General features: G+C 40.3%; 1 protein-coding gene across 1 annotated transcript in view; it reads right to left on the bottom strand.

Moving 5' to 3' along the window:
* Positions 1–26507, bottom strand: part of CDK17 (cyclin dependent kinase 17) — a 95825-nt gene extending 69318 nt beyond the window's left edge. The window contains exon 1 of the mRNA XM_044455699.1: positions 26143–26507. The gene's annotated coding sequence lies outside the window, so the exon portion shown is untranslated. The remainder of the gene's footprint in view (positions 1–26142) is intronic.
* Positions 26508–26823: the final 316 nt, after the last annotated feature.

The raw sequence follows: 26823 nt of genomic DNA, 5'->3' as shown, positions 1-26823 counted from the left end.
TGGCACAATTTGATAATGATGCTACAATTCCAATACAGTGTGGTTCTTCTTCCCAGGTAACAGATGCCACTTTGAAGATCACTTGTGGGCCAAACTTTGTCAGGTAGTCTTGCTGGACTTAGGAGAAACAACTCCCAGAATTCCAGTCTCTAAAGCCACATGCCTGACTTCAAAGGCACTTCAAAAATCACTTCTATTAGCATAAAATGGTCACTCACAATTTTGGTTTTTGGGTTTCTTTGGTTCTTGATCCTGCTGTGGCCTATGCCCATCCTGCACCACTAGGGCCTGATGGTGATGTGCTCAGCCTTGCCCTGAACACTATTTCTTACTCAGAGCCTTCTCATCAACACAGAGAAAACCAAAGTGATGCATCAGTCAGCTCTGAAAGCCCAATATCAGGAGCCCGCCAACACAGTGAAGGGACAAAAGCTGCAAGCAGTGGACCAATTTACATACCTTGGCAGCACCCTTTCCCGTGCAGTGACAATTCACATCGAGGTCAACTGCAGAATCGCCAAGGCAAGCTCTGCATTCGGCAGTATGCAGACCAAAGTGTGGGACCGCTGTGGAATAAGCCTTGTTACAAAGCTTAAAGTCTACCGAGCAGTAGTGCTAACTACCCTGATGTATGCCAGTGAGACTTGGACAGTATACAGGAGGCATGCTAGGCAAATGAACCACTTCCACACGACTTGCCTCTGCAGACTTTTGAGGATCTGGTGGCAGGACAAGGTGCCAGACACAGAGGTCCTCTCCAGAGCAGGCCTGCCATCAGTTCACACCCTGCTGATGAAAGCTCAGACACGCTGGGCAGGCCATGTTGCAAGGATGCCAGACCACCACATCCCCAAACAGCTCTTCTATGGTGAGCTGTCTCAAGGAAAGCGATCGCATGGGGGGACAAAAGAAGCGATACAAAGACACTCTGAAACCCTCTCTCAAGTCCCTGGTTATTGACACCACCTCCTGGGAGACCTTGGCACAAGACCGATCGACATGGCGCACACTGATCCACCAAGGCTGCCAAACTTCTGAAGCCAGAAGGACAACCATAGCACAAGAGAAGCGAGCACTCCGTAAAGCCAGAATTGCAAACGTTACAACAGTGGTGCCCACACATCTGCCTGACATGTGGCAGAACACTCAGTGCCCATATTGGCCTTATCAGCCACCTGCGGACACAACGTGGGCAACTCTCAACCCATTAGATGTCAAGGTCCTCATCAAAAAGATGGACGAACATCATCATCATCATCATTTCTTACTCAGAGCCTTCCATATGTTGTCAGCAGAGAAGAATAAATATACCTCTCTACCTTTCACTACTGACTGACCTAGCTCTAATCCTCTGTACAACTGTAGAGTAATTACAGTTTAACACTATACCACTGACACTTTAGGGACCCAGATCTTAGAAGTCACGTGCTGTTGTGAGCGCAAATGGAAAGGTTGAATCCTCAGAACACCTCATCTTGCTGTCCAACTACCACTGCCTGATTACAGCCAACAGGAAAAGAAATGTATGCAAGTTCATTTCCATTTGTTAGTAACAGGCAGTAGTTTATTTGCAACTGAAGAAAGGCACTCAAGAAAATTAGTTTAATTTACAATCCCTCATTGTATACACTGTATTTAATGATAATCCCATAAAAGAGGCAATCCATATCGAGTTGCTCTGTGCTGAACTGGAATTGACTTGCCAAAATCAGAGGCAGCATGTCTGCTTGCTAGTCTCAGCATATAATGCCTTCTCAGCAAACTTTACATTGGCCAGCTACTGAAGAGGCATAATGGGTTTAAGCTAACTTGGTGGATCAGTTAGAACTCTAGTTCCAAGATCTTGCACCTTGATGAAAATCTATTCACTGCTTCAAGCAGCCACACAATAACTCAGCAGTTGATTTGTATAAAACTGGAAGAAACCCTACAATTCTAAGCACATTCTCCTGTAACAACTACTTGTTTCCCAGCATCAGTGCGATGCTGAAATGTATCTAATAGAAGCATTTCTAAGTTGCACAGGGGCACCTATTCTTTCCTTCTCGTATTTCAGTTAGCTTGTTCTGCAAGGTAATTGTTTATCTGTTACTACAGCATACATATATATTTTATAGTGAAATACTGAAAGTCATGTGTGAAGCTGAAAAGCACAACAGGATTTTGTTAACATTCAAAACTTCAGACATACATTGACAATATGCTGCCAAGGATCTAAATGTGATTTATGGATATACACAGGTGAATGCCAACAAACTACATTGAGCTCACTGCTAACGGCATAAGCCATTCAGGATTGTTGACATATGTATGTAAATCTGAATGTCCATAACTTTGGATATTCACTGCAACATATGCACAATACTACAGATTCCTGATGGATAATACCGTCAGAGTCCTGCCTTTTGTTTTCAGCTATTTTGATCAGAATATCAATAAAGTCTGCAGATTTTAAGAATGCATCTTAAAGACAAACACTAATATTTGGCTTACAAATAGTAGCTTTAGCAAGCCCAGAAAGGACCTTAAAAATGCTAGTATTAACAAGATACTGGTATAGCATAGCAATTCAAATACAGTAAAAACTCTTTATTTGCTCATTCTTTTATAATAATTTCTATACTTCCCAGCAGCTGCACAATAGATAAGTGTGTTCATGCATATGCAGGTGGCTTGCTCAAGATAAATGCAGAGAAGTTGCACAGAATGAGGGCGTTCTTTATTTGTCAGTTATTGATGGAATCTGACAGTACCATTTACAGAATGTCTTCACTTTGCACTTACATAATTCTTCTTGACATTATTTTAAAAATCCATTAAGCATGTTACAAAGTAAAATAAATATTAATGCATTATTAAGAATCGTTTCCTTGAAATGGCACCTCATTTTATATTCACATGCTTTCGTTAGTTTTTGAACCCTGTCACAAATTTAAGAAATTTCAATAATCTTGGTTTAAACACTTGGATTTTGTCCTGGTAGGTAAAAATGTCCTTCCAGCTAAGAAAATGTAGAAGTCAAAACATTTTTTCTATCATTGTTATCAACAGAGGTAATAAAAAAATTAAATTTCAGCTGCACTAAATTCAGTTGGACAAAGCAAGCAATGGAGAATTTCAAATAAAAATGTGCATAAAAGTACACATAACTGGTCCTTAAAATGTTTATGAAGCAAGACAGCTTAGGTAGAGGTCTGTCAATTAGCTGAGAATTGGTAATTTGGACTACTAATAAAGAACATTATTATCTGTTATTTTACATTTGACCCTTGAAGTGTTATAATAGGGATTTTGCCTGACAAAATATAATTAATGTAGAAATCAGGACAGTAAAAAAAAATCAGACAGAATCTCTCTCAAAACACACTTTGAAGAATAAAACTTAAAATACTTTCGTGATTTGCCAGCTGGCTATACGCCTATATACTATCCCTTCCATTCCTAATGATTATAAGAAAGTATAAATACAAACAGTCTTTCTAATTCAAGCCACATCTTGTAATAAAGCAAGAGATGATACTGAGCTAAATAATGTCATACAGTTTGTCTAGTCAACAATCTAAAACTATCAGTGAGAAATTCAGCATAGTGAACTGCATGACCGATTGTTCCTACAGAAAGAATGGTCATTTAGGCTATTTGTTGGCACATGGGGAGCCACAGAAGATCTTTAAGAAACAAGGTTATTTGCTTAGTTGCTCAGAAATAACCAGCTCCAGCAGATAACATTTTACACATTCAAGTCATCCTAAATAAACACAAAAGCTGAACCATTTGCTCATTGCATTTCCTTTGTTACCACAATGAAAACTACATTGGCTTACATAAATTTGAGAACAAAAGCATGATGAAGAATGACTCAACACCTTGGGAACAGATCGCACTCAAAATTATTATTTCCAACAAAGAATAATGGCTAGAATGCAGTACACATGGCTGGCAGATCAATTTTTTTCCCTCCTGCAGCTCTCCACAAGCCCCCTCCAACCTACTGCAAAGGAGAGGAAACCTTCCAGAACAGATGGGTGGGGTTAGAGAGGAAGGGGAACTCCCACTGTGTGAGTGGAAATCCTCTTACATAAAGTTGGATTTATCCCATTCAAAAAAACCTGTGTATCAAGTTCAATAACTATAATAATACATATCCCCATCACAGAACTTATATTTAAACTCCAACTGCTTACAATGAACAGACTTCCAGATGTTTATTACATGTAGATATTTATTACTATACGCATGCACTCTCCAGCATAATAAATATTATACGAACTAGTAAAAGTTAGTTCTAAAACCCATGACCAAAAAGGGGCATATGAACATTTCAAACTAGATAAAAGGGTGGTTCACATCTTCCTTTCTCAATTTCTTCCCATCATTGATACCCTACATCCCCATTTCTCCTCCCCTAAGATGCAATGCACTGCTTTCCTTCCCCTCAAAATGTGTTGCCTGCTTTCTCCTTTTTTGTTTTGGCTCAAGTGTGTCATTTCCAAGCGCTAATGATAAATAAATATTGAGAATTGGTGGTTAAATATAAGATTGCCTATATCACATTGAAAAATGAGCAAGTGAATGAACCCCTGGTGTTGTGGGTGACCGGAAAAGAATTATAAACCACCTTTCCTATTTGCAACAATTCCACTATAATCTTATTATGCATTAACAAGCCACAAACGACACAATCTTTTCCAGTGCAGAAGTAATTTTACAAACTATCCTCTTTTCTTAAAATTATAGTTTCAACTACTAGCCTAATCTATTTTAATAAGTTTTTCAAGCCAAGAGATTTCCAATACACATTGACAAATAGTAGCCATACTATGCATTTGTTTTCAGTGTCTATACTTCTAAAGAGAAAAGACTAATGTAGTTCAAGTGCAGATATGCTTAACCAATGAAAATGTTATAAAACTGACATGTAGTTGGATAGAAAGCCAAAACAAGTTGTCAAGATCTTCGAGTGGGCATCTCTTTTTTTTGTGGGGGGGGGGGACTGAACAACCCACTAGTCTCTCATGCCAACCTGTGAGCAAGCAGACAAAATGAAATGCCTGCCAACAGGTAAAAAAAAAACATAGTGCACCTGCTGCTAGAAGAATGTATGTTGTGCAAAAGATGGGAGAATGGGTTAACAAAGGAAAAAGGATGGTTAAGTAGTGTAGTGAATAAAAGTTGATTTAGGACTGCTCAAAATAGCCATGGTGCTATTGATCCCACCTTACAAATGGATATTCTATAAACCTTGAAGAGTTCTAAATCCAAAGTTATGACCTGCACCCATTCCCATATAACTTAAAGCTATCTAACTCATTTACTACATTCTTCCAAATACTAGAAGCTTTCTGCCTGAACTGCACTATGCTTGATTGTGACAAAATAGATCACAGGATACGGCCGCTAACAAGTTAATGTATTAAACAGTGACTGCTGACTAACGTACTGGAACATGGTCCTTTGTTTGAAATTGTCAGCACTACCACTGCAAGCTGTGTACCAACACATAACTGTAGGTATATCAAGAGAATTCTGTCCTATAAAGGAATTTATCTAGTAGACATTTTGGGCAGGGGCTTGGAGCAGACACTGGAACTTGCATATTACTGGCTACCAGTACACCATTGTCCAGCCTCCTAAAAATACATTTCCTCACTTTTCCTCCCTGAGCAACATTCCCCTTCTTTCCTAGATTTAGCCATAGTTGCCTATTGCATATGCATTGATGCGAACCATCGTAACCCAAAGCAAGACCAAAGAAGTTTAATAGAAAATTATAGCCAACAAAATGAAATAGTCAAAGTGGGAGCAGGATCAGTGTCAGTCGCAGCCATTTTGACCATCTGTTGAAGGCTCATACTCCAGCAAAAGCCTACTGACAGGAGCCCTCTGGACTTGTTCAAATAAGGAGTAAGCCCTCTGGACCATTGCTACTTGCTTAGTCACTTGCCACTTGTTTTAGCCCAGAGAAAGGATGTGGTGTGAAGGAGGAGCAGTGGATGCCACTGCCTGCCTCTTCACTGCAGTGGCAGTGAAGCACTGCAACCGAGCAATAGCAATAATGGAAAAGAGGATAAGAAAAAAGACTAGCTGGTAACAATGGTGGTGAAAAAGTAGACAGAGGAGGAGCCTCACTGAGGATGCCTTTACCAAGGGCCCTTAAGAACTTGATGTTAACACTGGGTAGAACATTCTGTCAATAAAATTCAACCAAAAGAAGATTCTAGTGCAGTAGGAAAAGGGCTTCAGTAAATCACAGGGCTTCTGATTTAACAGCAAATATCTCCTGAATACAGCATGTACTTATATAATTAGTTCTTGTCACTTCAAAACCACAGTAAAATTCAATGGAAAAGAACTGTCTACAGTTAAGAGATATAATTAAGACACAGTAAATACCAAATATAGATTTCTAACTGAAGAATCCCTATTTTGAATAAATTTGATAGCTCTCCTAGCTCAGTTCCATGGTACAAGGGAGAGTAACAGACTTACAAACTGGGTTGGACTCCTAACTTGGATGTGGGGGGGGGGGGCGGGACGCAAATATACTTATATTTAATTTAAATCCAGGAAATGTTTGAGAAAAAAACAGAAAACTAACTTTAATGTTCAAAACTTTTATATTGTGTTTACTTAAAAAAACTGTTATTAAACTGTACAGGCTTTCCTTTAACTACCAAAATTTGCAGTATAAACTTAAGGTCATGCAGGCTTCGAAAGAAGCCTGGAATTATTCAGTTCTGCATCACTTGCCTGAAAATAACCCACCTTGTATTTTATTTTATTTCATTTCTATTTTGTTCCTATTAACTGGAACAAAAAGTTTTTATTGAGCTTGAAAAGGATTAAACTGCATGCACACAGATCAAAGTTAAGACAGACCCCAACCATTATTCAAAAATATTCCAGCCTACACTGTTTGCGACAGAAAAATAGCTTTGTTAAACAGAGTTTAGCAAATGCTATAGTAGCTTAATCGTATTTACATGCCACCCTTGTTCATTTTCTGACAAAAGCCTGGTACTTGAAAACAACTAAGACAGAGGATTCTTTATTCATCATGTAAAACATTATTTCAAAAGCAAGCCGACCAAGTGCAGCCCTGACTGCAGACAGCATTTAATGAGCAGATACTGCTGACGATAGCAGCAAGTTCTTCAAGGGATTGGTTTGCTTCTCAAGCACTGTCAGAAGATTCTGTTAAATGAGCAGTGAAAAACCGAATAAAGTATTTATGATTTACACAGCATAAATCATATGCTGATACTCCCAACATGAATCTGTAACAAGCCCAGTGTGTATTAAGCAAGCAGAGGAAGTCTGCCATTGAAAGAGTTGGCTTCTTACATACACTTCCGCATACACAAAGCAAAATCCACACCACTCTTTCATAACTGTTTATGATGTGCCATCTTTATTCAACCATAAAATTCTAATGTTGGTGGTAATTCTATCAAAGAAAGCATATTACTGGATAAATCAGGCTAACGTTTTGTTATTTGCAACTTGTTCTAAATTTTTTAAGCTTAGTAAAATTTCTAGTGTTTGTTCTTCCACATTATACGAACGGATTCTCAAATGACTGCCAGAACCATCTGTTTAGCAAATCAAATCAAGATGACAATTAACTGATACTGAGAGGCCTACAGAGACATTATGACACTCAGAAAGGCAGTTACATCCCTAAAATACAGTGGTAATAAACTGCACTGCATTAGGTGGAATATTACACCACCCAGTTTAATTTTTGACACATTACCTTTGCTTTCCTTTTCTACTTGTTAATGGAGGAGAGTATTCAATAGCTACAATTCATTCAGTATTGCGAGTCTGCTTCATTAAGTGTTTCCAAACATGGACTTTGAAATTTTAAATACAACCATCTTAACTACATTCTTAAATACCTCATCAATACTACAAAAAACTAAGCTCCTGAGCAATTTATGACCCTGTTCCTGGGGATACAAAGTACAGAAATGCTCTCATGACAATATAGCTATTGGGATCCAAATGAATGGAACTCTTTCTTTAAAACTACTGGATACTGCTGTACTGTATCGACACCTCCCCTTCCCCACAGAGCCGGACAAATTGTGGAGATGTAGGTGCATTGATGCATATGTGGTGGAGTTTTCCCCTAGTTTAAACCTTCTTGGCTTTGCTTGTTGGGATGACATCAGATATATCAGCATATATTACCAATCCTGGTACCTTCTTAGCTACTATCCATTATGGACAATGTGCAGAGTAATTTACCACGTGGAGAGGTAATAATAATTTTGCTCCTGGCTGCAGATTTGGAAACTTCATAGCACTGGAAAGCAAATTCTGAATGTATGATACAAAGCTGGCTTGGCAAATACAGAACACTGGACTCAGAAAGATTAACTCAGCACAGGAGAGTGGTATGACCGATTCATGGAAATCTGGTTTCCTTTCCATAAATATAGAAACAGTGGACCATAAACCTCCAACAACCCTAAAGTCATTCTGAACTTAATAAAATAGGGTAAGACAGAGAGACTAATAAGAGCTAACCAAAGCATACCATTTTAAAGGAAGGTGAATTGCCAACAAATATAGAAACATTTTTATTTGCACGGATGAACTTCATTATGTTAGTTAATGATAGTGCATTATTCATAAGTCTATAAAGATTTTTTTAAAACTGGATACTGGTGCTATAGACTTCAAAGTGAATTTTACAGAATTCTATATGACAGGGCATATATTTCAGATTTGATTGGCCAAATAACTCTATAGCAGCTTTGCCTAACCTGTTGCCTTCCATTTGTTTTGCAGTACTACCTGACCTCACTAGCGGGGGCTGAAAGAAGTTGTTGTCCAACACTTCTAGTGAACACTAGGTTGGGGAAGACTACCCTAAAAAAACTCTGGCCATTAAAGTCCATTCACTAATAGGCACTAAGCCAATCATGCAAGAATGTGTTTCCTAGCTCACAGATGTTTCAAGATGACTCATACATTTGATAAGTGGGACAAACCACCAAAAGATTATACCAGTGACCTGGTGAAGATTCTTTATGCATGTTATTTTATGTTCTATGAATTCACTGTTCTGTTCCCACTAGCTAGAGCTTTTTAGCACAACAATCATATCCATATCATAACATGTTTAGGTGATGTTGTAAGCTGCTCTTAATCTACCTGCAAAGATGGATGTGGATTAATACGAAGCATGGGTGCTGGGTGTCAGCACTGCATTACAAATGAAATCATGCTGGAATTTTGTTTCCAAAGGCAGCTATGTCATTGTCTGAGATGCTTTACTTCTTCATCTTGTAAGGTGGAATCAACAGCACTCATCTGCTGGGAAGAAATTCTATGGTCCCAGGCAGAGAATCTCTGGGGCCATAGGACAGGGCAGATTCTAGATACTGCTAGTCCCTGAAAGGGAAAATCCAAGCTTGGATTGTTTCCCCCAGCTCTTTGCAGTGACTGTGTAAAGCACCAGAGTGGCTGCACTTCCAGGGTTGGAAGAACTCAGACTCAAAGGTGTTATCCTCTGCATAGCAAGTTAGATCAGCAAGATAGGGGATGTGCAGATTTTATGTTTGTGAGATCTATTTTGTTTTTTTAGTACCCTGACATTTACCAACTGTTAGTGTAAAACACTTGTTTACACACCAGAATACAGCAATGCTCACACAGTTGCACTTCACAAAAGTACCCTTCTGGTAGTCACCTGCTTTCTTTATTTCAGCAGTATAATTCAGGGCAGTGGGAGGTAAGCATTTTGTTCTTGCTAAAACAACTGAAGGTCAGTAACAGTTGATAATCTACAGCAAATCAACCAGAGAACTATCAGTAGAACCATTATCTTCCTGCTACCCTGCCCCCTCCTGGGCTAGATGAATTGAGAAGCTTTTCTAGTTGCAAAAAAGGCAACTAGAAAATCTAGCAGAACATACAATAGAGAGCACCAGTCTCACAGCTCTTGTCTATCAAGCAGCAGTCCTTTAGGATTGCACTCTTTAAAGTCTAAGGCTGTGCAAGTATGAACAGAAATAATTCCTACAACTCCAGGATGTCCTAGTTGGAAACTGTAGACCTTTTTCTGTCCAAGGGTGCATAGAACTGAGCCTTTAGTGTCTTAAAGCAAGAAAATAATTATTTTATTTATTTATGTATTAAAACATTTTTATGCCACCCCATTCGCCAAAGCCTCGGGGCGGCTTACAACAATAAATAAAACCATATAAGTTAAAATATACATATGAAATAGTCATAATAATTTAAAACACACAATATAAAATATAAAATATAAATAAAATATATTTATAAAATATAGAATTAACAGAATTAACAGTTCTGTGAAATCTTACAAATCAACAAATGTACTATACCATAAAATTTTGTGGACTGTTCATCAGATTATATTTTCTACTGCAATATTTAGTGCCATATATGAAGACTTTTGCTAAGTACATTTCCTTTTAAACTTGGGCAGGCAGGTCAGGGCTATGGATTAATATCATATTTTAGCTATGCATATTTATCTTTTCATTATCATGTCATTTGAGTTTAAGGTAGTCCCATGCAGAGTGCACTGAAATATTCTAAATACCTTGCATAGGTCTAAATCAGGCATGTCCAAAGTCCAGCCCAGGGGCCAATTGCGGCCCGTTTTCAAATTTCGAGCAGCCCGCAGCCTCTTCTCCCCACTGGCTCAGCCTGTCACTCATCCCCGCCGGCCGGCGTTTTTCCCTTCCCTTCACCGGCGTTTTTCCCTTCACCACACAGCGGTTCCCGCAGCTGCCCCCTGCTGCCTCCTGCTCCTTCAAAGCTGGTGGTTATATTTCACCAGAAGATGGCAGTAGACCTGAGTCAGCACTCTCACCGCGTGACCCTTGTGACACAAGTCTTGTGTGCCCATTTCTAAAATGGCGATTGTAACTAAAAAAAGGAAAGTTGAGAGCGAGGGCCACCACTTCCAGGACAAGTGGAAATTGGAGTATTTTTTCACTGAAATACAAAACAACTGTGTCTACCTAGTTTGCCAAGAGACTGTGGCTGTTTTCAAGGAATTCAATATCAAGAGGCACTACCGGAAGAAACATGCTAACTACAACAAGCTAACTGGGAATGAACATGGCAAAAAATTGAAGGAACTGGAAGCTGCTTTAACAGCACAGCAGCGCTTTTTCACGAGAGCCCGTGAGTCAAATGAAAATGCCACAAAGGCGAGCTACGAGGTGGCAACGCTGATTGCCAAGCACTGCAAACCTTTTACTGAGGGTGAATTTATTAAAGACTGCGTGATGAAAATGGTGGAGAAAATTTGTCCTGAGAAGAAGCAAGAGTTTGCCAATGTTTGCCTGGCCAGTAACACTGTGGTACGGAGAATTGAAGACGTTTCATCTGATATTAAGAGACAGTTAGAGGCAAGGAGTAGAGTATGACTTTTTTTCGTTAGCCTGCGACGAAAGCACGGATGCATCTGACACCGCTCAGTTATTGATTTTTTTGAGAGGAGTGGACAATGATATGAACATGAGTGAAGAGCTACTTGACCTCCAGAGCCTTAATGACCAAACAAGAGGAACAGATTTATTTGTTTCTGTTTGTTCCGCCATAGATGACATGAAACTACCATGGAATAAAGTCACTGGGATTATTACGGATGGCGCACCTGCCATGGCTGGCAAGCGAAGTGGATTATCAACGCTAGTCTGTAACAAAGTCAGCGAAGAAGGAGGCAAAGCTATAAAACTCCACTGTATTATTCACCAACAAGTTCTCTATGCCAAACATCTGAAATATGATCATGTTATGAAACCGGTGATGAAGGCTATTAATTATATTCGCTCCAAAGCCCTGTGCCACCACCAGTTTCAATAGTTTCTACTCGACATCCAGGCTGAATACGGAGATGTTGTGTATCACAATGAGGTAAGATGGCTCAGTCGGGGGTCTGCACTGCAGCGCTTCTACTCTCTTAGGGAGGAAATCGGACAATTCTTGGCAAAAAAGGGACAACCGATGCCAGAGCTATCTGATCCTGTTTGGCTGGCTGATTTTGGATTTTTAGTTGACATAACATGACATCTGAACATGCTGAACACGAGCCTTCAGGGGCAAAATGCAGTGGTAAGCCAACTGTATTCACATATCAAAGCCTTTGGGACCAAGCTGCTACTTTTCCAAAGGCACCTGTCACAAACGCAGCCCAATACCACACATTTCCCATCGCTGCAGGAAATAATGACCAGTTTTCCACAGAACAATATGAGTGGGCAAATAAGGAGGTATGAAGCAGACATCTCATCCCTGGCTGAGGAGATTCAACAGCGCTTTCAGGATTTTGCAGCTATTGAAAAGGAGATCACGCTTTTTTCATCTCCTTTCTCTGTGGACCCTGATGACGCTCCAGACCACCTGCAGCTGGAGCTCCCTCTTGTCAACTTTTACCGCCAGCTGGATAAAGACAGGTTCCAAGAGATTCAAATATTTGCTAAGAAAATGCTGAGCTTGTTTGGTTCGACATACTTGTGCGAGAAGACATTCTCGGTTATGAACATTAACAAGAATCGCGTGAGGACGAGACTAAGTGACTTTCACCTGTGTGACATCTTGCGCATCAAAACCACTGTTTTTGAGCCAGACCTGGCCTATATAATGCAGTCGAGATCTCAGTATCACCCTTCACATTAGTGCATTTATTTGTTTAGTCTTTCATAAAATAGTATGTGTGGTCGACCCCCACACATATTCACCTCACCAAATCTGGCCCTCCTTGCAAAAAGTTTGGACACCCCTGGTCTAAATGAATTAACTTGTCTTTAAGAAGTACACAAAAGTTGATCATGAAACTGTAAATTAAAGAAAAATGTACAAAAACTACAGATTGCACTACTGGATATGGTTTTGTTTCAAAATTCTGGCAATGCAGACTGATTTTATATCATCATGAGCTCAAGACACAATGCCTTTAGCTTAAAGAAGAATATTTTACAAGGCATTCTTCCACTACTGTTTTCTTTCACAATTCTTTCTCAAAACTCTATTCATACTAAAGTACAAGACACACAAGCAACCTGTCCTAGTCTCAGCCCCAAGCGCAATATGGTGTAAATATTGATCTAATACATGTCTTGAGATTTTATAAAGATGTCCCATACATCCCATACATGTTTTCCTTTCCCTTTTTGAAGACTTAGTAGGGTCTAAGGGCCTAAAAAAAACCCCAGAAACAACAATGTACTGTTAACTATAGTAAAGTAAAACAATAACATCTAAAACCACATAAAATCAACCAATAAAAGGTGCAAAACAGGAGGATAATGTAAACAACAACAAAAACAATAAACCTAGCAGCAAAAAGCAACTAAACCATAGTTCTAAAAGCAGGTACCAAATTGAAAAGTCTCTACTTGGTAACAAAAACAGAATAAGAAGAGTGCCAGACACATCTCTTTAGGAAGAGGGTCCCAAAGATGAGGAACGATAACAAAAAAGGCCATTTTCCTTGCCAATTTCCCCTTCACTTCATGGGGGGGGGGAGGGTTCACAAAGGAGGGCCTCCATTAAAGCTCTAAGTGGTCTGGTAGGAATATATGGAGAAAAGAATTCCTTTAGATACCGCAAGCTGTTTAGGGCTTTTTATGCAAATGTAAGGTGCAGGACCACTGTGATATAATATCTAGGTCCATTCTGTGTTAATAAATGAGCTGCTCTGTTTTGGATTAACTGATGTGCCCAGACTGTCTTCAAAGGCAGTCCCACATAGAGTACATTACAGTAATCCAAGCAAGAAGTTACCAGTATGGGTAACTGTGGTGAGGCTCTGCTTGTTCCAGTAGGAAAGTAGCTGAAAACTCAGCCTAAGCTGACAGAAGGTGTTCCTGGCCACCATGGCTTAAAGCCCAATTGAAATGGATCTAGATATTGTATCATCTCCATTGGCTATGGAGGCCCTAAATGGTTTAGTGCCAAGGCATCTGAAGGACTGGCTTATCTTACTAATTTGACCACCTGAGCAGCATGATAAGTGAGTCCTTTCTTCTTCTACCCACTCCGTTCAGAATGAAGCAGGTGGCCGTCAGTGGCAGAGCCACTTCACTCATGACACCACAGTGACATAATTCTTTTCCAAATCACTGCTGTCCTTCTCAGTCATCACTTGACTTTCAGCAGACATTTTCAAACCCAGAGTTAAAATAATTATGAAAAGTTGCTGCTGTTTTTCTATACAATGCTTTATTGATTTCATTCCTTGTTACACTTAATTATACTGTGCCTTGGCGGGTCTTCATACAGATAAACCCACAACTCAGCAGCCATGTTATAGGCATCAGCAATCTCTCTTGCTCCTCTGAACCTAAAGTGGTGAGCAACATGCAGTCCCTGGGAAAAGAATGACCTCTGGCATTCCAGGGTTGCGCCTCTCCAATCTATATGGTATAGCGTTAAGTAATACTGTAAACAATAGTTTTTGGAGAGTGGTTGAAGGAGTATTGACATTCATAATGTATATGGTGCTTACAATCTATAAATGAACAAGTCACTGCCTTGAGAATATGCCAACTAAAATTAGACAAAAGAAGACAAAAGAGCGAGAGGGAGTAGGCAGAATATTGGATATATATTTCAATGACACATACAGAAGTATAATTTTTGTAAGATATGGGGCTAAGAAGCTGCAGTAAAGCTTGGAAAATGATGCAGATACCAACAGAGAGAAATATGCTTTATCATAAAGGACTAATGTGCATGTTTAGTTCAGTGCAACCTTATTCAACTTGTACTTAAAAATGTGAAATAATGATCTGACTTTGCCTGGTCATTAACAGGGGCAGAACGGAAATAGAAGGTACATTAAAATATAACTATACCATTTGCGCAGGAGAAGCTGATGACAACTGAGATCAGAATTGTACTCATCTTCTACAATTATCTGGAAGATTAGGAAACTACCACTGTAATAGAGCTCCAGGAATCATATCTTGACCCACCCTGTTGAACTCTGGACTAAATTACAAATTCTTGCTCACTGCAGGAAGTCAATCTTATTAGCTTTGCATGCACACGCGCACACACACAAAGACATGGAAAGGAGTAGCTGCTTTACAGAGTGGATTCAAATAGAACAATGGCACATGAATCAAGACCTGATTAGTGGTAAATAAAATCCTTGCATGAATTAAATTTAGACTCAAACTTCAAGAATAGATTATCAATATGACACAAAACTGAATGAAAAATGAACAATATATTGCAAAAACTGTAGCCAGAGTGATGCACTCACTTTTAATCTCATGATTAGGTTACCAAAAAGCACTCTCTGTGAGTCTGACCCTGTGTCCAGTTCAGAATCAGCAGCTACTGCAGAATGCAGTGGCTAGGATGTGCTGTGAAGGACCAGGCTATACACATATATATCAAAAATAAATCACCAAAACTCTGTTAGCTATTGAGTCATGTTTAAGATTGGGTTGCTTACATTCAAAGCCATAAATAATTTGGGACTAAGCTTGCCTAGGAAACTGTCTTTAAAGCAAATAAGCCCATGAGATATTCCAAGGAGGTCCTATTGAACATCTCATAACCAACAGCATTAATGGCATCTAAGCAGGCCTTCTCTGTAGCAGCACCCACCCCCTGCAACACCTCCCAATTGTAGTGCAACACATGGAAACAGTGGTGAACACCTCCAAAGATACAGCTTTCTATTCAGGCTTTCACTGACATGTAACCGCTCTGCTGTTATACTTTTCCTGTTGTTTTAAAGTTAGTATTTAGTATTCGATATTGTCTTTATTTTGCAGTTTATGTATTTATTATGTAAACTGACTAGCGTTCTTGTTATGTGCCGTCTCTGATTTATGGTGACCCTATGAACAGGTGCCCTTCAAAATGTTCTATCCTTTACAGATCTGCTCAGCTCATGTAAACTCAGTGCTTTACAGAATCGATCCATCTGATAGGTTCTCCCTCCTCCAAATTTCCCTAATATTATAGTCCTCTCCAGTGAGTCTCACCTTCTCATGATGTGCTCCAAGTATGACAGCTTCAATTTTGTCATTTCTGCTTCCAGGAAAAGTTCTGGCTTGATTTGAACGAGGACCCACTTGTTCATCTTTCTGTCAGTTCAGTGTATGCTCAAAGTTCTCCTCCAGCACCATGTTTTGAATGCATAAATTTTCTTCCTGTCAGCTTTCTTCATTGTCCCGCACAGAGTGAATGCAAATACAATACTGTGGATGATCAGTGTTGGGGACTCAAGTTGAGAGACTTGCTTCCAAGTCTGACTCAAGTCACATCAGCGGCTCAACTAGAATTCAGCTTGGCAAGAAAAAGTGAGTGACTCGACTTGAGTTTACATTTTCATGGCCAAGCCACGATCTACATTTTTTATAACAGAGGGTTTACTGTGCGGCAGGATACCCTGGAAGGCAGGCAGAAGTTGCAATGGGGAGGCGAGTCTTAAGCTCTTCTTTTTGGCATGAGGGAGGCGGTGTGAGAGAGGGATAAGGGGACAGAGACAGGGACAGGGGTGCAATAGTGGAAAAGGAAAGGAAGGCTTCAGCTCTTTTTTTGACACATGGGAGGAGGTGGAAGGGAGGGATAAGGAGGAAGGGCGGGGGTGATGGGGGTTGTGATGGGGGAGGAAGGCAAGGCTCCAGCTTATTTTTTTGGAATGGGGGGTTATACAACTCCCCCCCACACACACTCCTCCACCACCTCCCTTTTTTCTGTTAAAGCTGGCTCTGGAGACTTCAGCAGGAACTTGAGGCGCCTTCTTGCTATGACTTTAGACTTGACATGGACTTGGAAGTAAAGACTTCAGCTTTGACTTGAGATTTGGGGTAAAGGACTTGAGCACACTACTTTGGTTTATATTGAGACCTCGGTGAAGGATGGGATAGAAATGCTTTGATAAATAAATAAAAATATTGGCCTTGGTTTCCAGTAAAATGTTCTTACACTTTTGTAATTCCTTGACTTGCTGCCCTTCCAATTGTCTTCTAATTTATTGTATTTAAATTGATGATTGACCCAAGTGATGCAAAATGTTTCACAATTTCAATTTCTTTACTCATAACATTAAAGTACCATTGATACCCTATCAACTCCAGATCCTTTATTCCTTCCAAGTGCTTTCAGAGCAGCTTGCACTGTATTTTCTAATATTTATTTATTTAATTAAAAATATTCATATGCCATCCTGTTGCGAAAGCCTCAGGACAGCTTACATATTGCAGGTTCTTCTCCATAGGATTCCTCTTCAAAGGAGTCTGTGAGCTTTTAATCTGTTCTGTGCAGTTCCACCTTCTCTTTATTTTCTCCTGGTCAGACAGTATGTTCCCCTGTTGATCTTTCAGCAATCCTAATCTGGATTAGAATTCCCCTTTTATTTCTTGGCTTTCCTTTAAGAGGTCTATTATTTTTCCTCTTTTGCTGTTCTCCCCTATTTCTTCACATTGTTCATTGTAATAGTTCTTTTTACCTCTATGTGACAGTCACTGAAAAATTGCATTCAGAATTTTGACCCTATTTTGTACCTTTTGCCTCTCACCTGACCCTAGCAACTGTGAGTGTTTCTTCCATCACCCAGCTAGGCTTTTTCTTTTTTGTTGCTACAGCAAAGGTCTTTTTTCCATTCATCCCTAACAAGGTATCTGGATGTAATCCACAGTTCTTCTGGTTCATATCAGCTGACTTTTGTAATGCAAATCTGTTCTTTATATAGACTTTATATCCCTCAGGAATCTTATTTAAGTTGTCCTATGCTTCTGTTGTTGCTGTTGTTGTTGAATTTTTAATATTAATCCATGCTCTGCTCCTGGTCTTGTTCTGGCAGTGAGAATATAGATTCTCTATCTTTTACTTCCAATTACATGGTCTATTTTATTTCCATATTGCCCATTTAGTAATGTCTACCTATACAATTATCATTGGTCACCTGAAGTATGTGTTTGCAAGAAAGAGATGACTGGCTTGACAGAATTTTATGAGTTGGTCTCCTACTTCATTTCTGACCCCCTAGCTATTATTGTATGTCAATGAGCTTAATTAACAATCTGATCTCCAATACGTATTACATGAAAGTTTTCCAGAGAATTATATCCAAAAAGAATGATACAGATTCTAACCAAACATATTATAGTAAAACAAAAATATATAAGGAAAAGGTCTAGAGAAATATGTTTGGAAGGGGATTAGCTTATAAAGGAAATTCAGGGTGTGTGCAGATTTGAGAAGACTCCTTTTTCTGCCAGTAAATAGAATATAAAGGAAATGACAGGAGCCCTGTTAATCTGGTGTCAGAAACTGGAATGGACAAAGCAAATACAAATTATCACTTGGAAATATTGACAATGAAATTAAAAAAACAGTTTTCTTCAAATAATCTTTAAAAAGATTAAGTAGCAAAATTATATTCATAAAATGCAACTATTACATTTCTATTTAAAATAATTAAAAATAAAAATGACACAATTCATATCAGCATCAGCAATTTTAAGGGCAATCTTAATTTCTTGTTGATCTATCACTAACCCCAGTCATTTACCTGACAGCACTTTTAAGGGTCAATAATTAAACAACTGGGGTTTGGTTTTGCTTTTTTTTAAGCTTGTAACAAAATATCAATCACATGCTTGTTTCATTTCAATTCCTTTAACTAAATAGAAATAACAAAACTACAGAATTAAAAGTCATATTGGGATGTCATCCTTAGGGTACAATCCTGGCCAGGGAATATTTTCTGCTCTAAACATGAATAAGATCGTGCCTTAAATCAGAGAGATGTGAACAAACCTAGTTGGGTATTTCCTTTCCTCTTCCCCCCATACAAATGGAAGCCTTCAAAAACTTTAATTCCTCTTCTGCAAAAAGTACAGTTTTTAATGTGAATCAATAAACTGCTTGAAATTAAGCTGGCTTGTTTCAAACAAGCCATTCTTAATGTTAACCACAGTTCATCAGTTCAAACAAAAATGACAAACCGCTGCTAAAAAATGGAAATTTGCCAGTGCCTTCTCCTATCCAACTGGAAGATGAGGAGAGTGGACAGTGTATGAGCCAAAGTTGCACTTGCTCATATTGTACAAAACTATGTTTTAAGGTGATGTCTGAATGTCACTAAAGTCTAGCAGGTTAACCTCCAAGATCACAAATAGCTCACTTTTGTATTTTTCTACTGCAAACAGCATTGATTAAAATGGTCAATATTTCTTAAGTTTCTATTCTCTCATATTCATGCTGTAACTGGGCAAATAAAAGTGAACGCACCACAGAGGTGCCACATGGACCCGATTATCAGCAGCTACTGCAAGTAATAATATACCTGTGTTTTTTGCAAGTTCACTGTAAAAGCACTACAGAGCAGGCAGAAGTACATAGCAAATAACCCACACAAAAATTCAAAATAGCAAGTTGCTTCTATTAGATGAGTTGTTATTCCTATCTAAAGATTCCACAAAGCTACAGGTACACAGTTTTATGATGCTGCAATATAATCTTGATGCTCACCAATTCACTGTTGGTTTGTATGTTCTGGATCATATACACTTCACTTTTTGGGTACCGCATACCTATCAGCCGCTGCTGCAATAAACAAAACGGGAATACCCACCCCAGAGATTTGTGATGTGATGTACAAACCTAGAACTCTGGGTTGCTGGGGAACAAACAACGCAGACTTTGAACTCACTGCTGAACTTGGGTAATTTACTTCCACATGGCGGCAATGGAAATGGGCATGCAGCAGGGAACAGAATGCTTGCTCCATCTGCATTGTTAGCAAGCCATGGTTTGTTAACTGTTTGTTAACTTGGCACTTACGTATAGGAACTCAGTAGCAACATATGGCCTTAAAACCAAAAAAGCCAGTCAGGCAGGAAAAATGGTTCAGGCATGCTGGAAGTTGAGGCCTTTTATCTATCAAAACATGCACAGTGTTGTGCCCAGAACTAAGGAAGATTGTTAGTCCATCTAGCATAGTATTGATGGCTGTGGCTGACAGCAGCTCTCCATGCCATTAGTTTCGCCCAGCTCAACTAACCCAAGATTCTTTATAGCAGGAGCAGCCAGGGACTGAGTCTGGCATCTTACATATGCAAATCACATTCTCTACCATGCACTGGATACTTCAATAATCACTACAGATTTCTTTGAATCCACAAATGAATGATTATGAAGAATGTTATAACTTCTTAGACTAATTTAATGCTAGTGTGTCTTTAGCTAGTTAAATTAGATTATAGAAACTCTTTCCAAAAAAAAAGAAATCAAGAATTACAGGAGCAATCCTATGCATGCTTCCTTTAGCCAGCCATGGTAGTTAGCATGCTGAGAACTGTACAATTTTTTTCTGCTTAAACATGCATAGATTACTCCCTACATTTACTTGGTTTGATTTTTTGGTTGTCACAGAGTCTGCATTAAGAGCTTAAGTGTCATCGACAAAAAGAGCAATTACAAACTAGTTTAAAATTCAAAGGTGCCCTTAATATCAGTGACAAAAGCCAATGCCAGTGTTCCAGCAACCGGAAAGATTCAAAGCATTACATAACAAATACCATAAAATGTTACAATTCAAACTTCTGGATATTCATAGGAATATTTTATATGTTTTTATGATTTTAAAGGTTTATTCAGGAAGACAGAACTGCTGCATGTATATATGTACAGAAAAATATTTAAAAGATATAATTTCCTTCAGCCAAGTGCTAGCTATTCTATATTCTAGATAAACAGAGACTTGGATATACTATGGTAGGTTTATCCACCCACATATAAAAGCTGTTTAAATCATTCCAGAGTTATTAAATACAGGACATTATAAAATAACATTCGATAGTTACCACAAATCTTACTGAAATCAATGAGAGCTCAATTAACAGTGACTAACGTAAACCCCATTGATTTTAATGGATTTACCCTAAATATGACTAGGGCTGGATCCAAGTCAATGAGTTTATTTAACAGCTGGGTATAAGTTTAATTTACAATCTGGTTATCAAACATGGAACACATTTGGTATGAGAAATACATTGTGGTTGGCCATGGATATTAAGATTACAGTCCTAGCCACAATCACTTCGAAGTACGTGCCACAAAACTATTTCTGAGATATCACAGGACACACCTGCACATTTTCTTACCTTGAAAACCCTATGATGACACAAATACTTGGCAGAAGCTAAAAATACCCACCTAATGTTTTTAGTCCTTCCTATGAATCAACTGCAGCTCAGTCAAAAGTCTGTACAGCATACAGTATTTAATTTTGGTTCTAGCTGCCCAAAGCCAACGCGATGCTGGATTATCACGCCAGATCCAACGCAAGCCAGCTACAGTGCAATGTATTTTCTACACATATAGATGTACTGGCTAGTATGCTCATTCACACATTCAACTTTCTTTAGTGATAAAGCTATATGAAGCGAAGAACACTCATAGGTCAAAGCTGCCAGGAGGAAGCACCTGCACGTAACAGTCCTACCAGGGACTCTGGCAATTAGAGGGAAGTGGGGGAAAGAGCTGAGTCAGGAAATGGACAAGGTCTCAGTGGGAGAAGCAGAGGGAAGCAGAGATCAAGTCCAGGTGAGTCTGGTCAAGGTAGGAAGGCTTTGGAGAAGATTGATAATAAAGTAGGTAAAAGTACATGGAACAGATCAGTGGAAATAGAAGGCATGTCAACTTATTCTGTAAAGTTGAGGCAGCAACTTGATTTTCATGTAAGAGCAACAAATCTCTGGTTAATTAACTTATAACTTGGTGGGGTAAGTCACAGTGTGCAAGCCATTTCTAGTTTGCAGCAACAAATGCCTTGTTTGTAAGTCCCTGGCATGACATCTGAACTCAGATACTTCGGATAGGTGATGAATTAAGTAACCCAAAGTTTTTCCATGGTTTGTTTTTGGATTAACTGGAAATGGCTCATAAGTAGCATATGTCTCCACAAATTAATTAACCCATGGTTTGCTGCCCAATGCTGGTTTTATGCATGAACATCCCTAGTATTTGATCACTACACAGATATGTTTGCATGGACTTTTCATTCCATTTTGCAAGTTGAGACTGCAATCATAGACATCCTTACATGAGAGAAAGTCCTACTAAACGCAATGGAAATTACTTTAGAGACATGTACACAAGTGCATTATATACTCAGGTTCCAAAATATACTAATTTCCTGATATTTTTATAAGTTGTTTAGGCATCTGCTTATAGAAGCCAGAAACTGCATGAAGATTCAAGGTCACCAATGGTTTGAGTGAAGGAAAAATAAGAACAGTTTTTCTAAAATAATAATAATAAAGCATCAAACAAGCATCAATAACAGCACAAGGATTTTTATTCAGTTGCTGATCTTTACTTTGGTTTTATGCACTACGTTCTTTCTAACTTTTGCTTCTGGTTTTATCTTGGTTTTATTATGTACTGTTTTATCACTATTTATTATATTTGCACTTTATGCTTTTAATTTACCTGTACAACACCCAGAACTTTAGTTATTTAGCAGACTACAAATGTAAGAACAAAGGGTTTTTTTTTCATACCATCCATCTTTCAATGCCACTTTTATTTTACACACTTAAGTATTTCATGTATAAAAGTTTAAATATGCATGCTATCTATGCCCAGAAACCCTTGTTATAGGCATAAGGAATACCTTCAACCTGTATTGAAGAAATGGTTGTGCAGAATATTAGCATGCAACAGTTGGACTGGAGTCAGCAATTAGGAACTTGCAGAGTCAGAATAATGATAAAGAAAACATACAGGAAAAGCAAGCATGGTAACAATTTTACTTAGCTTAGGCCACCAAGTTCACTCATAGTACTAGGTTTTATTCAGCTTACTTCTAGAAAAGGTATATTGATTCTATGTGCCCTGGAGTATTACCATTAAGGTCAAGAAAAGTTATATAAAAATAAGTCCATATTCTTTCCTTTTTTAAGCAATGAGAAAGAAGATGGCAATCCAAAACATGTTTACTAGGAAGAAAGCCTTGTTGCATGCAAGTGGACTTACTTTTGAGTAAACATGCATGATTGCTCTCAAAGTGACCTTTGGGTCAGTTGACAACTCACACTTACATTCCACCTAGTTACTTATATTTGTTCCAAATAAATATGGGGCTTGCTCTAGTGAACTTTGATGGTGAATCAATTTTCACATTTGCAGATCAAGCACTGTATTTTCCTACTGGATAGTTTGGGATCTCAGTCCTTAGGTAACTGTCATCTACTTTTGCAGAAGAAGAGAACAAAGAGAGATTTTAGAAACTTAGGACATCTAGCCCAAAATATTTTGCAAATTTAATGTTGCAGCCAAATTAAATACAACATGGCATGGTCCCAGCATGCTGCAGGGAATAAATGTTATGAAGAAAAACATTTCAAATCTCTGCTAAGTGTCAGACCTGAGAGTGTCTAATCTTGGTGAGAACTCTGCAGAAGAAAAGATTGGAGATTCTACAGAATACTCTACTCCTTGGAAAAGACTCAGAAGGAAATGCAGTAGGTTAAAGGTAGTCTGTGAGGCTCAATCACAGGAACGTCTCATTGTCCCTCCAAAAGCCGGTCAATTTTAAGCCCTGACTTGATCTCCAAACTTTATCCCCAGCAGTCCAGAGTAAAATGGCAGTAGATCCTGTGAAATTGCTCTGGCTGACAGAAAACACTGTCAGGAGAAAAGACCTACTCAGGAGAAAGGAAAAACTGCCACCGGACAATCATGTCCCTCTAATTAGGGCAACAGTATGATGCACATGCCTAACACAGTCATACTTCAATGGAGGGGGCTTTGGTGTATACCAAAAATAAATACAATAAACATTAATAAAATATAAAATAGATAAAACAAATCTAATGCGTGACCAAATCTTGAGTTAATTTACTGGGTGGCCCAAAAATAGGTATACAGTACTGACTGGGTCATGTTTAGTCTCTTAGGTGCTCAAGATGTCCTCCCTCAATATTACAACATCCTGAAATCTGTCCCCAACACTGTAACACAAATTCTGGTTGGCACCAACATCGATAAATACTTGCAAGATGAACTCCTTCAATTTGTCCACTGTGTGAGGTCCTCCATGACCTGACCAGTACTGTATACCTACCTTTGGGCCACCCGGTATATCATTTGACACTAAAAGTCAATATAATAAATGGAACAGTATTCAGGAATGTTATATAATAACACAAAAAGAGCCCTACTGCATCAGACCAAAGCCAGACAACCAGATGCCTGTAAAAAGCCCACAAGCAGGATATGAATGCAACTGTACCCTCTGCTTGTGTTTCCAAGCAACTGGTACATGTAGGCACACCACCTCTGAAGCCATCCAAGTTAGTGGCTGGCACCACATCTAGTGGTAGTGAATTCCACAGTCTAACGTATGTTGTGGGAAGCTATAGCTCCTTCCGTCTGTCTTGAATTTCTTGTCATTCCACTTCACTGGATGATCTCAGGTGTCGGTATTAGGAAAGGGAGAAAAACTTTCTCCACACCATACATAATTCAGTATACCTCTGCCATGGCCATCCACCACTCACTTTTTTTTTAAACTAATGAACCCCAAATGGTGCTGCAGAAATTAAATTACCTTTTAAAAGAATGCATAAGTATCAATGGAAAAAAATCCCACACCAAAGGATATGTGCTGTAGCTCATTTGAAAGGCACTTAGCTTCCCACCAGCGGTCAGCAGATTTTCAACCCATTCAACAGTCACAACATTGGAATGCAATCTTTGCACATTCATGCATTTACATATATACAGGCATACGTTCATATATGCATGCATGCACTTTCATTTTTAACTCTGCTATGCTACTCAAGTAACAACAAGAGTCTGAAAAGAATGCTTTTGCTCTAGTTCCTTGCAAGAAGAATAAGAGGAGAACAAGACCAGCCAAAGAGCAAAAAAGGAGCTAATTCATATGTGAAAACACTGCAGTGTGATGGTTTCCACAAACACTCAAATGGTGATTCATACCAAGTAGGCTCCACTGTTCTTGCAGAACAGGCTATTTTGCTCACACTGAATCTATGACATTAGAGATCCCAGAAGAGGAAGGGTGCTGGCAGAAGGGAGGTTATCGTGGTTCAGGGTCAGTAAGTGTTCATATATCCTGTCATTTAAAGAGCACTTCAGGAGGAAAGGAGGGGGAAGAAGGTTTTGCAAGAAAAGACGGAAGGGGCAAAGAAACCTAGGAATGTATAAAGAATGACAGAATGTGCCACTGAAGCAAAAGGTGGGAGGGAGCGATTGCCAGGAAGCAAACACCATTGCGATCCTATGAGAGGCTGTGTACAAAACGGAGCTCAGCATTAGAATCTGCACAATATCAGTACAATGATCAGATTTTGTTCTGTGGCCTCAGCTGATAGAGCTGACCATCAAAACGAGCCCTTTTCTTTTCCACTAGCCTCCCACCACCCCTCTGCACACGCACACAACACACACACATACACGAGAACATTGTTTAATCCTCTGGTGTTGTTCTAGTTCTTCATCCTGTCTTTATTTCTGCGCAGCTTTTCGGAGTTGCGCGAGCACAAGAGCTCCACCACGCCGCCAAGCTACCCAGATCCCACCGGCGAAGCGTTGACAGATGCACACTGCACGGACATGGGAGTGGGGGCGAAAGGCAGCCCAGGATGGAGGTAGAGGAAATTCACCACCCAAAACGCCGCGTGCCTCCCTTTCTCCGCGGCCCATCCCCAATCTCCGAGGGCACAAAGCAAGGGGAAAAGCACCCACCCGGGAACGATCCTCAGAACCGCATCTCATTCCCTCGCACACTGTAGCCGCTTGGACGACCCCTTTCCTAATCGAAAGAAGGAGCGGGCGGGGCGAAGAGCGGCGGAAAGTCAAAGATCTGCCACCGACTTTCGTTATCTATCCGACAGATACACGCACGCACCAGAGATCAGTCCTTCAATCCCATGCGCGCCCCCGCCCCAGTCCCCAAAGGTTAACCGTTTCCTAACAAGCACGTCCCGTGCATTCCGCGCCGCCGAAAGACCTGTCCCGATCGTCCCAAGCTGCGGCCGCTGGTGATCCTCCGTAGGAGTCCACGGAAGCCGCGAGAGCGACTTCACTCGCCCCGAGCCAGGCCCGCGACCCGCGCGCACAGGAGACAATGAAGAGCTCCCTACTCACCGGCGGCGGCGGCGGCGGCGCCTGGTCTCTGCCGTTCCGGCGCTGGGGCGGGTCTTCCCTGCGCTCCCTTCCCTCCTGCCTCGCACGCTGCTGCAGGCGAGCCCCCTGCCTTCCCGTGCCGCCGCCCCAAGAGCCGCTTCCTGTTCTGCCCTGGTGCCGAGGGCGGGGGGGGCCTCCGGTGGTTTCCCTTCCCGGCGCAACAGAGTCACTTTATCCCCCTCGCTGCCAACATGGCTGCTCCCCCACTCCGCCGTTCGGGCCGCCAAGCAGCCCGGTCTTTGCTCCCCACGGCCTGCGCCGCTCTCGCCAGGCCGCCGCCGCAGCCGCGTTACTTCCTTTGCTCCGCCACGGTGCGACTCCGGATGCGGCTGCTTGACGGTTTCGCCGCCCTGCGTTGTGCTCGCCAAACGGGGAGTGAACGCGAGGCCACCCAGCAGCAGCAGCAGCAGCAGCAGCAGCAGCAGCAGCTCTAGGCGAAGCAGCAGTAGTAGCACAGGCGGGAGCCAGTGCGACAGCTAGCGGCCGGTGAGCGAGTTGCTAGTGCGAGGAGCGGACGCGAACGGCGCCCCCAGCCTTGCTCGGCTCCAACGCGCGCTCGAAGTGGAGGTGGCAGCGGAGGGGCATCCTCCGCCTTGCGGCACAAAACACGCTCGCTGAGCTGAGGAGCAGGACTGGTTTTTA

Source organism: Varanus komodoensis, unplaced genomic scaffold (assembly GCF_004798865.1).
Source record: "Varanus komodoensis strain SLA01 unplaced genomic scaffold, ASM479886v1 scaffold8, whole genome shotgun sequence".
Classification (NCBI taxonomy): domain Eukaryota; kingdom Metazoa; phylum Chordata; class Lepidosauria; order Squamata; family Varanidae; genus Varanus; species Varanus komodoensis.
The sequence above is the reverse complement of the archived record's forward strand: the minus strand, read 5'-3'. Positions and strand labels throughout refer to the sequence as shown.